Source organism: Carlito syrichta, unplaced genomic scaffold (assembly GCF_000164805.1).
Source record: "Carlito syrichta isolate Samal-C Ts95f unplaced genomic scaffold, Tarsius_syrichta-2.0.1 Scaffold287500, whole genome shotgun sequence".
Classification (NCBI taxonomy): Eukaryota; Metazoa; Chordata; class Mammalia; order Primates; family Tarsiidae; genus Carlito; species Carlito syrichta.
In genome coordinates, this window is record NW_007231596.1 from 470 (window position 1) to 18,185 (window position 17,716).

Here is a 17,716-nt window from a genome sequence, read left to right on the forward strand (position 1 = left end):
GCATAAATATCTTATGATGTACTGAATTTGAAGTGTTGCCACCAAAGTCAATTAAGAATACTTTTTCCAAAAGATGCTACTATAAAGTTTACAGACAAATAGTGATGATGGTTATTCAAAATTAAACATACAAAATACCTAGAAAATAGGCTGAACTGTGGACTGTTTTATAATATTCAAGAGCAATATTATTAAAGACATAGAAGGCTATAATTTCATATGAATTTGGAGCTTTACAATCATCTCCCTTTATTGTCACATAGCCATAAACCAAAGACCCAAATAATTGTAAATGATCATTAAGACTACTTGAGCAGAAATTCTCATGTGTACATCAAATGATAGTAAAAAGACGACTATGCACAAAACGCAGCCCTCTTTCCATGAAGAGCACACAGCGTTACAGAAAAGTTTATATTTCACCATCAAATGTGGTACTCCCATTACTTCACCTTGTGACAGATCATTAAGAATATCTTCAAATTCAATCGTCTCATCATTAGCCCTCAGAATATCCAGTGAAAGGTTTGAGCTTGAAAGAAATGGGAGACGTTGTACCTTCTGCACTGCCTTGAATTCCGTGTGTAATTTCAGTGGGAGTCAATAGACCCTGAATGTTTCTCAGTGTGGAAAATTTCATCTTGGTTGAGTTGGAAATTTTTTTCTGATAATTCAAGAGGATGACCAGGCAAAGTTTCATTTTTCACACAAGACAAACCTTTCCGAAGAAGATCATGACTTTCAAAAGGTCCACTTGCTGAAAGTTCAGTAACTGGAATACTGTCCTTCAGCTGGGATACAAGTCCTCTGGCATTTATCTTTAGCCGCTCTCCACCCACATCAGCTTAAGAGCAATTCTGATAAAACCATGAGATGTGTTGTATGTATTTTACCAAAAATAACCAATTATCAGATCAGTGTTATCCACAGCTCATCTGATGATGATTTTTGAGCAGTGCTATTGTCCCAGATTTTGTGTTAAAGGCTTCTTCCTTCTAGTCACAGAGCTTTGGCCCCAAAGCTGCTTGAAGGCAGCTCTGATCCACATGCAGTCAAATCATCCAGTCATATCAGTCTCCAGAATTATTTGAAATGTGGGTGACTGACATCTGAGGAACAAGTGGAGAAAGTTCCATGGCCGGCCCAACAGGAAGGAGGCTAATTCCTAAAGGGCAGAGTAATAAAATGTCATTCACTCACATAAGCCCCTGTGGTTTTCAAAGCAGAATCCGGTGTGTTTTCTGCCACAATCTTAGAAGGGCAATTAGTAAAGGGGGGAATGGGCAGGCGGGTGGTCTGCAAGCTTGCCAATTGGCAAATGCACTCACCAACGAAGATCAGTTTTGAGTTCCCTTCCCTGGTTACTAGTGACAATGTGCATGGTGGTCAAGAGCTCAGTGTCTATATGGTGAGAGTGGTGTTTTGCAGTATTTGTTCTTGTTTAATATTAATATTGATTTTAATATTAATGTTATTTTTAAATTTTTTCAAGCTAATTTACATAACAGCACAAAAGCCCTGCATTTACAATGCATTCTCAGTTGAAATGGAAATATCCTTACAAATGACATGAGCTGGACTTTCTGATTGGGGTTGGAGATCAGAGAGATTTATTCAACCGTGGAAAGCCAAGGCAGGAGAAAGCCATACCTGGGGAGAGACAGGGCATCCTTGAAACCCAGGAGAGGATGGAGCCACACTCCTGGGGGCAGGGTTTCTCTCCTAGACAGAACTCCTGACCCCAGTGGTTTGCTTGGTCCTGTTGTCAGGGCTAATATCCTCAGCAGGCACAATAGACACAATGCCTAGAGACTCCACAATATGTTTAGAGGCCTGTGGAAATATTTTTTGTTTCTTTTTATTTCTTTTCTTTTTTTTTTGAGTCGGAGTTTCACTCTATCGCCCAGGCTGGAGTGCAGTGGCACACTCAGGGCCACTGCAGCCTCAACCTGCTGGGCTCAGGCAAAGCTTCTGCCTCAGCCTTCCGAGTAGATGGAACTACAGGCAGGTGCCACCATGCCCGGCTAATTTGTTGATTTATTGTAGAGATGAGGTCTTGCCAAGTTGCCCAAGCTGATTTTGAACCCGTGGACTCAGGCAATCCTCTCACCTTAGCCTCCCAAAGTGCTGGGATTATAGGCATGAGCCATCACACCCAGACTAATGATTTTTAATTCTTTAGAAAACAGAAGAAAAAAATAAATTTTTAGTCTGAATAGCACGCCTTAATACATAACATTAATATCTTTATTTCAACATGGTCAAAAATATGCTTTTATTAGGCAGCCCTCCTGTTGCATTAGGTTAAGTGATATGATATTGCTGATAACCAAGTGTGTTAGATTCGCAAAACAGTTTGGATGTACTGCATATCTTCCAGAGGACCCTTTGCTAGTTTGTAGAAAATCTCAACTTAAGCCAGGTAGAGAAGTCAATCCATTTATTCCTCCTTTCTTCCTTTTCCTCTTCCTCCTTTTTCTCTGCTTCTTCCCTGCATTCTCTCTAGCATACTTTTTGTCCAGTGTGTTCTCTCTCCCTCTCTTTCCTTTGTTTCTTCCTCTCCCTCTCTCTGTAACTTCCAGGACTTTTCTTATGGAACCAGAGGAAGATGCATCATCTACAGTTCTCTAGAGTCCCTAAAGAATCTTAAACTGTCCTAGGTACTCATGTTACTCTGTCTATCCCCAACACTTTCTCTACTCTCTCTAAGACACAGATGGGTTCCAGAAGAGATCAGCTAAGCCCGGGTGAATTCATATCAAGGATACCCTAAAGCTCTCTGGGTCAGGGGACAAGGCCCAGAGAAAAACTAATTTCTTAAGCTCTCTTCCTCCTCCTCCACTCTTTCTCCATCTTTAATTCCTCAAGGAACTATAGTTTAGTGGGGAAAAGTCATGTGCATAAATAATACAAGAAAATGGACATAAGTAAGGAGGAAGGATATGCTCAGTGGGGAGTTGGTAGAGAAGTCAATATCCAGGTTACCACTTTGTGATGACAGAAGCTTTAAATCTATACCACGGTCATGGATGAGGGTGGATTAACTACTTTGGTCTGTGGCCTGATGAGAAGGTTGAACGGTTCTGTTAAAAGCTGGCCCAGAGGTGCTGTTAAACATTCAGACTTAGAGAAGCCCTACAGGGCCTGAAGGAAGAGGATTTCTAGGGAAAAGAAATGATTGAACTTTCATCTCACAGAGCTGTGATGGGGAAAGCAGTCAGACTCATTCAGAGTTCATTCAGGGCTTTCATCTGTCTGAAGATGTCAGGGAACCTTTGTGTTACTGGCTTTCAGAAATTTGGGGAGTAGAAAATGAGGAAGGAAGCCATTACCCTTTTTCTGTAGAGAGAGTAACAAAAGCAAAACGGTTAACTTAGAATTTGTCGCAAGTCATTGGTGGACCAAGGACTGCCAAGCAGTCCTAGATTGCATTTTGTGCCAAATTTTGTCTGGCCTTAAATGATGAGATTGGAAGAGAGAGGTGAAGGTGGGGAGTGGTAAAGCATTAAATAACCAACCATGACTAACCGCTGAGTTTAGTTTGATTTAATTCACTCTACAAACATAGCTGTCATCAAAACATGGCTTATGCAAGAATGTGCTGCATGTTACAACATATAACTACAAATCCACGCTTTGTCTGCAAGGTCATAACCAACTGTGTCTGTGGTGTAACATTTGGCATGGTTGGATGACATGAAATAGTCGCCCCAGGTGATTTCAGTTTTGATGAAAGGATGAGAGAGTAAGTATTTTATTTGTTGTGTTGTTAAAGGTGGATTTGTGTAGTCAAAGGACTCTTTGTTGCTGTTGTTGTTTTTAATTCAAAGAATATGCTACAACAGAATACTGCTACCTTTTAGAAAAGACTCAAATTCTTATTCTAGTTCTGTACTGAGCTAGCTGCACAAGGCATAATTACTTTATCTTAAATGAGGCCGAGAAACTTCTAATGCTAGATTGCTACGATTACCCTATCTGGTTATTGTGAAAAGCCTGGTAGGCACTTTCCTCTGAGAAGATGGGAGAACAGCTGAGAAACTATGTAAGACACCACTAAATCTACTTACCATTGCAGGTAGCAAAGGAAATTAATGAATTAGGTAGGGATTCTATGAATTTATTTCACACTCTCTTCTTTATCCTCTAATCCTAGCTTTCAAAAAAGTGAATATATTAAATATAAGGTAAACTATAATAAATGGGGGAGCCATAGGATATTCAAACTTAGTACTTTCCACTGAGCCCACACACCAAAGGGGACATATAGATAGAAGTTTTGACATACGTATGTGGTATTTTTAAGTGGACTGGGTATCTGTGAGAGATCAAGCTACAGTTATACATTAGAGCTTAGTCTAGGCTTTCTCAGCCTCAGCAGCATTGACAATTTAGACTGGATAATTCTTTGTTGTAGGGGCCACGCTGTGCAATGCAGCATCCCTGGCACTACTCATTAGATGCTAAGTGAATTGTATCACCCTCCTAGGTTTGATAATTAGAGATGTCTCCAGGCATTACCAATGTCCTCCGAGAAATAAAATCATTCCCCATTAAGAACCACTGGTCTGGACAAAATGATGACAGAGATTATAATATTTGATTTTGATGTCTGTCCCTACGACCTTTCCTGCCTCCTGCCTCTAACTTGTCTGTATTCATTTATTTAACCAATGTTTATTAAATGACAACTATGTTCCAGGCACTGTGCTGGGACATGATGATACAATAGTGAACAAGAGAGAATATTTCCTACTGTCATGGAGTTTCCAATCTTGTAGAGGAAACAGTATAAAACAAATAATTTTAAAATAGCATGCAGTGCAAAACAAAAGTACAGTCTACCTGCACACACAAATACAACTACTGCATCCCCCAAACCCATTAAAACATGGGATTTACATTATTATAGTAAATGGTTTACAGGGGTATTAATCTACAAAGGAATGATAGTGGTAGAAGAGTAGAACAATACAATTTTGAAAACTAGGATATAAATGGGTGAGATTATTTTAATGAACTAAAGTATAATATTGTGATATATTTTTATTTTATATATTTGGTCTCTGCCCCATTCTCTGTCACACAGCTCCTAAAGTCCTTGAAATCTCTGATGTGGCAAGTGTCTTTCTGTATGCTAAATGGTGACTAATGTCTGGGGGTTCTTGGATAGCCTTCCAGTGAGGTCTAGTTGACAGGGAAATCAACCCAGTGATTAGAGGGTTGGCAGTTTCAGCCCCACCCTGGCCTCAGGGAGGAGAGAGAGATTGAAAGTTGAGTTGATCACCAATGGCCAAAGATTTGATCTACCATGCCCATGTAATGAAGCCTCTATAAAAACCCAAAAGGGCAGGGTTTAGGGATCTTCCAGATTTCTGAACATATAAAGAGTGGTGAATCAGGAGAGGGCGTGAACACTCTTTACACTTTCCCTTAAATTTTGCCCTATGCATCTCTTCCATCTGGCTATTCCCGAGTTTTATCCTCTTACAATAAATCAGTAATAGTAAGTAAAATGGTTCCCTGAGTTCTGTGAGTCATTCGTGCAAATGATCAAGTCCAAAGAAGGAATCATAAGAATGTCTGATTTCTAGAAAGTTGGACAAAAGTTGTGGGTAACTTGGGGACCTATTATTGCAATTGGCACCTGAAGTAGGAGTGGGAGACTTGTGTGACTGAGCCCTTAACCTCTAGGGTCTTGGATAACTCCATTTAGTGTCAGAATTGAATCAAATTGTAGGATACTTGGTTAGTTTCAGAGAATTGATCAGTGTGGAAAAAACTCACATGTCTGTTGTATTGAGAGTATAGTAGGAAAAAAATTAGTTTTTCCCCTATATTAATAGAGAAAGTCAAAACCTAAGACCCACAATAAAACATATTAGTATGATATTTCACAACACTGGGGTAAGAGAGGTAAACCTAAAACTTTCACAGAGGATAACAAAACAAAACAAAACCCAGATCATGCACAAAGATATATAAATCAGAATAACATCAGATTTCTCAATAGCAACACTTAAAGCTGGAAGACCATAGAGCAATACCTTCAAAGTTCTGAAGAAAAATTCTAATAACCAAGAATTCTATACCCAGCCAAACTATTAAATAATAAATAAATAGAATGAAGACATTTTGAGAAGTTCCATGTCTTAAACTACCTCCCATATGTCTCAGTTTCATATTGCTGAATAAAAACTATCTCAAAACTTAGTGGTTTAAAAAAACGATATCTCATGCTTCCAGGAATTTGGAGGAGAGCACAAGTTTCTCAATGTCTAGGATCTCAAATGCATGAGTCAAACAGCTGGCTGGCTGTTTGACTGGCTGGGCACGTCTCTCTCCTTCTATATGGCCTTTTCACTTGTTTAACCTAGGTTTTTTCATGTAAGGACAACTTAAGAATTATTGTACTTCTTATATGGCTCCAAGTCATGACAAATTACCAGTCCTCCTAAAGGTAAGACTACAACTCACATGGTATCATTTCTGTCATATTATACTAGTCAACATAGTCACAGGCCAGTCCAGGTTCAAAGGGAGTGAAAACATGTCCCCCACCCACTTCAATGGGAAGAGTGTCGAATAATTTGCCACATCACATATCTTTCCTCAGAAAGCTCCTGGAAGATGTACTTCACTAAAGTAATCAAGAAAAAGGAAGACATGGAACCTAAAATAGGAGAATCCAACATAAGAAAAAGGCAAAGAGAATCTGCAAATGCAATGTGAAAGGAGATGTCAGAATAACAACTGTAAAACAGCTCTAAAGATCATGGGCATAAACCGGGCTCAGCGGCTCAGCCTGTAATCCCGCTCTTTGGGAGGCTGAGGTGAGTGAATTGCCTGAGCCTGCGGGTTTCAGACCAGCCTGGGCAACTTGGCGAGACCTCATCTCTACAAAAAATCAAAAAGTTAGCCAGGCGTGGTAGCATGCACCTATAGTTCCAGCTACTTGGGAGGCTGAGGCGGAAGGATCGCCAGAGCCCAGCAGGTTTAGGCTGCGGTGGCCAGGAGTGATCACTGCACTCCAGTCTGGGTCACGGAGTGAGACTCCAACTCAAAAAAAAAAAAAAAAAAAAATCACGAGCATGAACAAAATTTCTACAACTTAAGCAATAATAAACTTGTTTAAATAACTAATGTGTTAGAACATATTGAGTGGAGCTTAACACTGTGAGGAAGAGAATTTGGTAGTGAATTACTAATAAATAATTTAAAATGTAAAAATGAGGTGCTTAGAATTAATGCACTAAAGAGAAATTTTGCTCTGGATGCTTGTTAAAAGTGGCATGGAAGAATTTACTCAAGACTATTGCAGTAGAGAAGAGAGACTGAACTCAATTCTAACTATAATAGTGATAAATGGGAATTTATACCCAGTAGCCATGGTGAGGGGGTCTGTAGATGAAAAATTGCTAACAGGATCTTGGTTAGGTATCAAGAGTATTGGAGGAGAGGAATTTGAATTGATATCAAGGGTAGGGAGAAGGAGAGCTTGACTGGATATCAGGGGTAGGGAGAAGGAGAGCTTGGTTGGGTATCACAGAGTGGAATTTTCAAGAAAAGGGCTTATCAGTATCCTTTGCTAAAACTAGACTTGGCAGGCCAAGAATAAGGACTAGTCAAAAGGAGGGGTCAATAGAAACTGACTAAAGTTTGGTCAAGAAGGGACTCTTCGTCAAATGCAATATGGCATTTCTTTAAAAAACAAATGCAAATGTTTGTTCTGTTATTTTTTAATGTATTTTTACCAATTAATCACACATACAAACTATAAGAAAAAAAATTTTTTTGAAGCCCAGAAGACAGCACTATAAACTTGGCAAAATTAAGTGCATGAGAGGCAGGAAATAGAGATCTGACCTGCTCCCCTGCCTCCACTCCCCCCAAAATGGCTGGTGCACTGAAGACAAACTTTAATTCCTCTACAGTTTCACTAGGCTCAGCCATGAAGCATGAGAAAAGTTGACCCTTGTGCAATTACACCAGTGTTCTTCACTACGTGTCTAGTCATTCTGTCATTCCCCTTAACTTGCCCAGGATCAGTTTGTTAAAAGGTCAAAAGATATTCTGTTGCCAAAAAGACTGAGGATGAGTTGAAAAGTAAAATGTTCTCTCCTGGCGTGGGAGCTAATGCATGTAATCCAGCACTTTGGGTGGCCAAGGAGGGAGAATTGCTTGAGCCCAGGAGTTTGAGACCAGCCTGGGGGAACACAGCAAGACCTCATCAATACAAAAAATTTAAGAAAAAAAAATAAGAGAGACAATCAGATTTGAGGTTTTGAAGGATGAGCTGACTAGACTTGTTGATGGTTGGATAGAGGAGTGAGAGAAAGGAAGGAATCAAGGTGACTTTTAGGTCTTTAGCATGAATAAGTAGATACTGATGTCATTTCCTGAAATAGTAAAGAGAACATATTTAAGAGGGGAATCAAGAATTCTGGTTTGTGCCGGGCTCGGTGGCTCAGCCTGTAATCCCGCGCCTTTGGGAGGCTGAGGTGAGTAGATTGCCTGAGCCCGTGGGTTCGAGACCCTCCTGGGCAGTGAGACCTCATCTCTACAATAAATCAAAAAATCAGCTGGCCGTGGTAGTGCATGCCTGTAATTCCAGCTACTTGGAAGGCTGAGGCAGAAGGATCGCCAGAGCCCAGCAGGTCGAGGCTGCGGTGGCCAGGAGCGGCCACTGCACTCCAGTCTGGGCGACAGAGTGAGACTCCAACTCAAAAAAAAAAAAGAATTCTGGTTTGTAATGATTATTGGTTATCAAATTGCAAATCAAGGAGGAGGTTGGATATGTAAGTTAGGAGTTTCGTGGAGCTAGTGAAACAAATTTGGAACTTGTCATTATCACTATTCTGACTATTTTTAAAGAGAATGAATGAGATTGCCTGGAATGAGAATAAACATAGAAAAGAACAGAGAAACTAAGATGAAGCCTTTAGAATACTCAGAACTTTAGGAGTTGAGTCAAGAAAGAACACCAAAAGGAGAAAAACAAAAGTCATCAATGATGTGAGAAAAAAGTCAAAAGAACAAGGTGTCAGGGAAGGCAAGGATGCTTTAAGAATGAAACAATGACTGGTCAGTAAGATGAAATAATAAAGAATTTTAGCCATTGTATCTGGCTAGCTGGTATCACTACAAATCTCAGTCAAAATGAAAGCTATAGTAGAGTGGACTAAGGAGGAATTAAATATGAGGGATGAGAAAGAATATGATGTAAAGAAATTGGTGGAAGTAGTATAGGAAGCCAGGGTTCCTTTAGAAAAACAGTATCCAACAACTCTCATTTTTTTTTCTGAGGGATAATAGAATTAGGAAAATACATCAGGATGACATGATCCAAAAGCTATTGTAGGAAGAACGAGATGGGGCCAGCAGACAGCTCTGGCACTGACATAGAAAACGAGTATGATGGTGTTTCTGGGTATGAATAGATGAAAGCTGAATGAGTCCTGATCTACCCCACATGAGTTTACCTTGCACCCTTATAAACAGTGTGGGTGTGAAACAAAAAGATCTGGTTGCTAAGAACAATAATATAGAGATCAGCCAGATTCTGGACTGGAATTCTCTTGTGACTGGGCATAACCCAGGAAAAATCACCTTCCTTTGACAAATATTTGTGAAGAGAACTTGTCTCCATCCCTTTAGACCTAGTCACAGTCAGGACTTACTCTTGAGAAGGAGCCAGAGAAAAATGAACGGTGGATCATTAGCAATGCTGTGGTATCCAGGTCTCTACAGCTACTCTGGTGGTAATTAACAAAACTAAATACTAATCTCACTTTGAGATTACTTAGCAGCCTGGAAAAGAGTTTTAACTCCAGGTCCCCTGACCACTTTGGCTGGAAACCATCTTCACTGAGTGTAGCAGTAAGGAGGACACTGCCTATTCTTGAAGAGTCCTATTACTGTGCTACTTCAAGGGAAAAGGACTTGTCCTAGCTTCCGTTCTTCAGAGACAGTCCCCAAGGCCAACAGCCCTCCACTGTAGTCAGCACACATAGAACCACCAGCACCTACTCCTCAAGTTACTCACAAGAACTCAGGGATACCTGATGGACCAAGAAGCAAAAGCTAGGGTTATGGAAGAATATGTATTGATCTTCTTGACTTCTTTATTACTGATGTGCTATTTGAACATAAATTGTGTAAGAAGATATGACAGTGACACTTGCTTTATTACAGTTTGGCTCACTTTCTCCTTCTTTTTCCTTGATATATTTTCATTTCTAAGGTCAGATAGTATCATTTAAAATGAGAACCTGGGCCAGGCATAGTAGCTCAAGCCTGTAATTCCAGCACTTTTGGAGGTCAATGTGGGTGGGTTGTGTGAGCTCACAAGTTCAAGAACAGCCAGGGCAATTGGTGAGACCTCATCTCTACAAAAGATAAAATTTTTAAAAAATAGCCTGGTGTGGTAGTGCGCACCTGTAGTTCCAGCTACTTGGAAGGCTGAGATGGAAGGATCGCCGGAGCCCAGCAGGTCAATGCTGGGTTGGCCGTGAGCACGCCACTGTATTCCAGCCTGGGCAATGGAATGAGACTCCAACTCAAAACAAATTAAATAAATAAATGAATAAAATGAGACCCCGTTTCTACTCCATTTCAAGTCAAATTTATTTTTGCAATAATTATGTAAAGGGAGATATCTGAACATGATTACTGACACTGATCTGGCACATAGTTGGGGCCCATGCAAATGTTGGTTTTTGGAATCTAGTTAAATTGGTGAAATATCTTATGGAGTTAGAGCCAGGGCTGGTTAATGTCACAATAGATGTCATCCATCATGTGTATTTGGGACAATGAGTTTCTTATCCGCTTTATTGAAGTATAATTTATATACCATAAAAGTCATATATTTCAAGTATACAATTTAATAATTTTTTTTTGTTTTGGTTCACTTACAGAGCTGTGTAGCCATCCCCACAATCCAGTATTAAGACATTTCCATTTGTGACCAGATGCATTGGCTCATGCCTGTAATCCCAGCACTTTGGGAGGTCAAGGTGGGAGGACTGCTTGTACTGAGGAGCTCAGGACTAGCCTGGACAACACAGTGAGGCCTTGCCTCTACAAAAAAGTAAAAAAATTAAACGCATGGCAGCTTATTGTCCCAGTCACTGGGGAGACTGAGGCAGAAGAATTGCCTGAGTCCAGGAGGTTGAGGCTACAGTGAACTGTGATTGTGCCACTGCACCCCAATCGGAGTAACACAGTGAGACTCAAAAAAAGAATTCTAGTTGGTGTTCTCTAGAGAATTATACATATACATATGTATAATATATGTATAGTACATATATACTTATTTATTTATTATCAGAAATTGACTCATGTGATTATGGAGGCTGAGAAGACCCATAGGCTGCTGTCTACAAGCTGAAGACCCAGGAAAGCCAGTGGTGTAATTCAGTCTGGAAGCCTGAGAACCAGTGGAACTAATGGTATAAATCCCAGTACTAGGACAAAAAATAGAAGTCCCAGATCAAGCAAGCAGGAGGAAGGGGTGAATTCTTCCTTCTTCCCCCTTTAATTCAGGCCCTCAATTGATTGGAGGGTGCCTACCCACATTTGGGAGAGCAATCTGCTTTACTGATTTATTAAACTGATGAGAACAGATACTACACTTAATCTTAGCCAAAAGGTGGAGAAGCAATACTTTACTGATTTATAATTCAAATGATAATCTCATTCAGAAACACTCTCACAGACATACCCAAAATAATGTTTAACCAGGTATCTGGGTATCCCTTGATTTAGTCAAATTGATGCATACAATTAATTATTACATCATCATCCTGTAAATATTCTTTATGTCTGTTTGCAGGCAATATGCATTCCAACCCAAGCCCAAGGAAACTACTAAGCTATTTTCTGTCTCTAAAAATTTGTCTTTTCTGGACATTTCATATAAATGGACTCATAAAATGCATAGTCTTTTGCACTTGGCTTCATTCATTTAACATAATATTTTTGAGGTTCGTCTGTTATTAGCTAGTTTCTTTGTATTTTTGAATAGCATTCTATTGTATGGACTTACCATGTTTTGCTTATCCATTTATCAGTTCATGAACATTGCTTTTTAAAATCCTCTTCTGAGTGAATCTGGGTCAAATGTATTATAAAAATTATCTTACAGGTGACCTGTGTTTCCCCTCTGCCTAAATAAAGGAAGTATCTTAGTCCATTCATGCTCCTACAACAGAATACCACAGACTGCATAATTTATAATGAACAGAAATTTATTTGGCTCACGGTTCTGAAGACTGGGAAGACTAAGACAGAGGGGCTGCATCTGGTGAGGGCCTTCTTGCTATCTCATAACATAGCAGAAGACATCGCATGCTGACGAGAAAGAGAGAGAGAGAACAAGAAGAAGGGGGCTGAAGCTGCTTCAGCTTTATAAGAAACTACTCTCTCAAAAATGACATTAATGTAATCACCTCTTTAAGGTCCCACCTTTCAACACTGTTTCATTGGGTATTAAGTTCCTAGCTCATGAAATTTGGGAGAGAAATTCAAGCCATAGCAAGGAGTTATAAGCAGTACTTCATCAGCTAAACTGTCAGCATCTCAGAAAGGTTGTGCTAAGAGCTTGTAACAGCTGCCCCAATGATGTTATAAGTGACTTGTGGACTGTGGACAGGTGAGTGAGCGAGGATGCAGGGCTTGAGTGCTCTCTCTCTCTCTCTCTCTCTCTCCCTCCCCACCCACCCACTTCTTGTGAAGAGATGAATAGGGAAATGAGACTTAAATCAAAGATCTACAGGAGTCTTACTATTAACCAAGACACAGGGCATTGAATTCTCCTGGGAAACGCAAATAGTGAAAATCAAGAGTAAAAGTCCTAAACCACAAAGGAAGAAAAGATTTGGCCCCAATCTCAAAAGGCAGGAATACTAAAGAAAAGCATGCCTCTCACTCTGAGCTAGTAGAGCACCAAAAGGTTTATGCCCATCTTGAGACACCAGCTGGCACTTTGTGGGGAGGAAGAAAAACACTGTGGTATTATTCAGCAGTACTTCCAGAGCAGTCCCTAGGGAAATTGCTCCAAGTTCCTTAAACTGTGAAGCCAGTAAAAGTGAAAGGGTAAGACTACCTCTTGGGGGTCTAAAATATCTGTGGCTACTAAGCTAAAATATCAGATCAGACCACCCAAGACTTCCAGATTGAGAGGATGACTCCTCCAACTGGGAGCAGGCCACAGGCTAGAGTGTGGCAGAAGAGACAAGAGAGAAGAGAGGTGGTCCCAAACAGGCAGCAATCATGGGAGGAGATGGGCTGAAAACAGAACAAGTAACAACAGCAAGAAAATGATAACAGCTGCAGAGGGCCCAGTGGAAAGGGAGATGCCTCAGTGGTTTTGAATTCTATAATAAAATTCAGTGGCAGCTTAGAGGAAGCCCCAAGACAATTGCTACCAAACTGTGAAGTATAATTTAGGCACTTCAAACATGTCAAGTGCTTTCCTGTCTCTGTGTCCTAAGGCTATTCCCTCTGCCTCGAATGTTCCTTCTGGGCCTGGAATAGGACCAACTTCTTATTCTTCAGGTACAAGTTCAAACTACTCTCATCACAGAGGCCATCCCTTAATGAAATCTAACACAGTCCTCTAAATTTTTCGTTGAGAGGACTAAATTTCATTAACTTTAATATATGCTTCCCCCCCACATTTTAACATCTCTGAAATTGAGATAAATCTTATAATCAACAGTGTGTCATAGTTTAATTGGCAAGGTTTTTCTAAGTGATTAAAAAGATGGTGCATTTTAAACCAGTGCCAGTTCTATTCGATAAAATAGAGTACTCATCACACTCTGTGAGTGTTTGTTGTGTCTCTACCCTGTAAAACTATAAGTTTCTCTAAAGCAAGGACAGCATGTACTATAATGCCTTGTGCATCATATGTGCTCAGTAATGATTAACCAAATGACTGAGTTCATCAACTTTAGAACAGGTTCATACGGGTCTCAGCCAAAAAACACTTTATACAATACTATGTATAATCAGGTGAATTAACAAGCTTTTTGATAAAAATTAAATATATAGTCTCACTGTAAGATTCACATGTACCCAATATGCTATCTCAAAGTGCTAGTTTTAAGCAGAAACTTCCACACAAGCAGGTAACTGAAAACAAAGAACATTCATGTCTGTCTAAGCAGAACTAACTAACTTTTTGCATCAGTCGTTTCTCAGAAGATTACTTTTATAGAGGAGATATTAATAGAAAGTATTTATGAAGCATCTCTTGGTGTAATACCCAGGTGATTTGACAAGAATGCTACTTTTGCATGTGAAAAAAACTCATTGTCACACATTATGACCAGTTTCTCCTGCTTAATACTACAGTTAACTCTAATCCTATGTTTATAACCTCTTAATCTATTTCCATGGAGAAAATAGATTTGGCCTTATCTATTCATTTGGTCCTGACTCAAATAAGTAGAAAAACCAGGGGATTTAATCTTGGCTAAAATAATTTAGTAATTAGCAAATATTTTAGGAAACGCCAGTTAGAAATATAGAAAACATAAATGGATTTCAATGCATGGTTGATCTTTTTTGAACATTTTCCTCTGAACGAAGGTCCTTCTTTAAAACTGATGCAGGGCTCTGGGTAAATCTCATTATTATGAAAGTCCCCAATAGTGAGAATTTAAATACAAAATTATGCAAAATGAGAAAAATGGGTCATTTCTGCCACTGCTTCATTCCTGGGATTTTTTAAATAAAATTGAGCTGAGAATAAAATCATCTCAATTTTGCAGTATACTATGTCTCCCTGGTGACATTTGGATGATGGTATGAAGCTGTTTGGTATGATGGATAAAGGACTAGATTCTGATCTTGGGCAAGTCACACTGCTCTGGACCTCCACTTCTAGTTTTGCAAGTCTGACAGGTCAAGATCTCCCTCCCATCTCCTTGGAGAAACCTTCCAGACTTCATTGCTCAGAATCGATGTTTCCTTCCTCTTCTGGACAACCCTGACATTTTGTTTCTACTTCTAGTATGGCAAGTACCCAGTCTGCTCTGTGGTGCAGATGGATGTGTTATCTATCTGTCTGCCTTAGAAGGCTGTGAACTCCTGAGGAGCTGGAACTCTTTTTCTTTTTCTTTTCTTTTCTTTTTATTTTAGATTCATGGGGTACACATGCATGTTTGTTATATGAACATATTGTATACTGGTGGGGATTGGGTCTCAGGTGGCCCATCCTCCAGACAGTAAACATTGTACCCCATAGGTAATTTCTTATTGGTGTCCCCAGCGTCTATTATTTCCATCTTTTTGACCCTTTAGCTTCCACATATAAGTAAGAAAATGTAATGTTTGGGTTTCCATTTCTGAGTCAGTTCATTTAGGATGATGATCTCCAGCTTCATCCATGTTGCTGTAAAGAACATGATTTCATTCTTTTTTATGGTTGCTTTTTTTGTGTGTGTGTCAGAGTCTCCCTCTGTAGCCTAAGCTGAAGTGTAGTGGCACAATCACAGCTCACCATAGCCTTAACCTCCTGGGCTCAGGTGATCCTCCTGGCTCAGCTTTCTGAGTAGCCAGGACCACAAGCATGCCACCACACTCAGCTAATTTTTTGTAGAGATGATGTCTCACTGTGGTGTCCAGGGTGGTCTCGAACTCCTGGTTTCCAGCAATCTTCCCATCTCGGCCTTCCAAAGTGCTGGGATTACAGGTGTGAGCCACCACATCTGACCTTTCTTTTAAAAAAAAAAATAGAGATGAGATCTCACAATGTTACCTAGACTGGTCTCAAACTCCTGGGCTCAAGCGATCCTCCCACCTTGGCCTACCAAAGAACTGAGATTACAGACATGAGCCACCACACCTGGCCTGGTGTGGACTATTTTTACTCATCTTTGGGTCTTGCACACAGAAGATGTCTCATACTTATCAGCCTTGTTATTCAGTTTATGCTCCCTGATGTTTTGGTTTTATGCACTAGTATTGCAGATTAGAAAAAAATCCAGTTCATCTTAAACCCTCATGGGTCTTTTTATGTGACCTAGAACAAAAAGTTGGGTTGAGCCCAACCTCAGTTAAAAAAATATGCTCTGGTACTTCAAACAAAGTTCAAGTCCTGAGGTAAGGTTGGAGGGGCATCACTGGACCCTGGGAGAAGAGGAGTCCCTATAGGGTTCTAGAGATGAAAATGGACTCTCTTTGACTCTGAGAGCAGATGCATGTGTCCTCTGTGGACTATGCAGCCACTAGAGTATCTGGCATATTAGCCTAATCTTGGATCTAATTCTTATTTGGGGGGTGATGATGGAAAGGTCCCTTAAATCTTTTGATCATCAGCTTGTTGATCTTCAAAATGGGAAATCTAACATTAAAGTTGCCCTACAACACAGACTGTTTTGAAAAATAATAAAGACAAAGCATTCTCAATCATTCTGAAGCATTCAATGCTAAGTAAAATGAAAATAATGTGGCCAGAGGCCTCGGGCCTATGCCAGATGGAACCAGCCTTGGCCACTCTTTCTCATAGTGCTCCCAGCTGATGGAGGTTTCCTGAAGATTCTGCCAGGACCTATGCATCAGTGTTCCCAGATGCAACCGCAGAGCACAGACTGATGTGTGCTGGGAAATCCCCCTGAGTAAGACAGGAACCTCACAGGGGCATTGAGAATGCCATACCAGAAAATAAGCCATGAATTTTCCCAGCTCTAGGCATTGCTTTGTGTTCCTCGACACTCTGACCAGCTATTTGTTTGTGATATGAAACTCTTAAAAATGAATTCATTTTGACTTTAATACATTTCTGGTTGCAGAAAGCCTGACTGCAGGCGGAATTTCAGTCATATCTACATAATGCCTAAACTGTTGGCTGATCGAGATATTCGCTTAGACAAATCAAGTTGTTTGATGTTGCCTGGCTGTGCCCGTTGATTAGAGCTCTTACTTCCTAACCAGTTGCTTTGGCATGGCTTAGATGAAGCCCAAATTAATTTTCTTTCTTGGTCACTTTTAATAAAATCTGAAATCTGAAAGTTCAGCCCTAACCACCTCACAAAATGGGCAGTCTTGTTCTTGACCGCATTCACAAAGGACTCTCCTTGCAATTCACACCAACCTAGGGGAGGAAATAAACCAGACAACCCGAATGACGACAGAGAAGGATGACATGACCCCTCCTTGGGACAATGCCTTTTCCTGTTTCTGGAGACTCCTCCTATTCCCACACTGGTTTCTGCATCCGTTACTTGACCAGGATCCTCTTTCACATCAAAGGGTCCCTTCTTGGGCTTCACAAGTAGGGGCATAACCTTAGTTTCTACAGGAAGGCAATTTCATCCCAAAGGGAAGGGAAAAACCGTATGTTTGGTTGCTATAAAATCACAAGCCACTTTCCTTGTTTTTCATTTTATAATCATGCGCATGAAAAGTATAGGCAGGCTTCAAGCTATTATGGGCCAGACGCTGGTTCCTGGACTCCTAAGGTTCAAGCTGAAAGCATTCAAAAAATTAAACTCTAGCCTGTTCAGTCTTCATTAATAATATTAAATGCCTGAGTTAGGAAAAGTTTTCATAAAGAATACGATTTTTTTTTTACTTCAAAAACACATGAAAGAGAATGAGCTGGATAGATATTTAAGGAAAAGAGGTTGAAGAATACCATGCGTTCTGTCTCAGACTAGGCTACTGGGACCCTTCTTGGGAGGTCTGGATTTAAATCCAATTTTGA

At 40.1% G+C, this 17,716-nt stretch overlaps 1 pseudogene across 1 annotated transcript; it reads right to left on the bottom strand.

Annotated features, from left to right (window-relative positions):
• Positions 1-404: 404 nt before the first annotated feature.
• Positions 405-17,294, bottom strand: LOC103254780 (annotated as a pseudogene). The gene is made up of 2 exons (XR_002481643.1): positions 16,934-17,294; positions 405-844 (listed from the first exon to the last, which is right to left on the bottom strand). The product of XR_002481643.1 is annotated as a proteasome maturation protein pseudogene (transcript).
• Between the last annotated feature and the right edge of the window lie 422 nt (positions 17,295-17,716).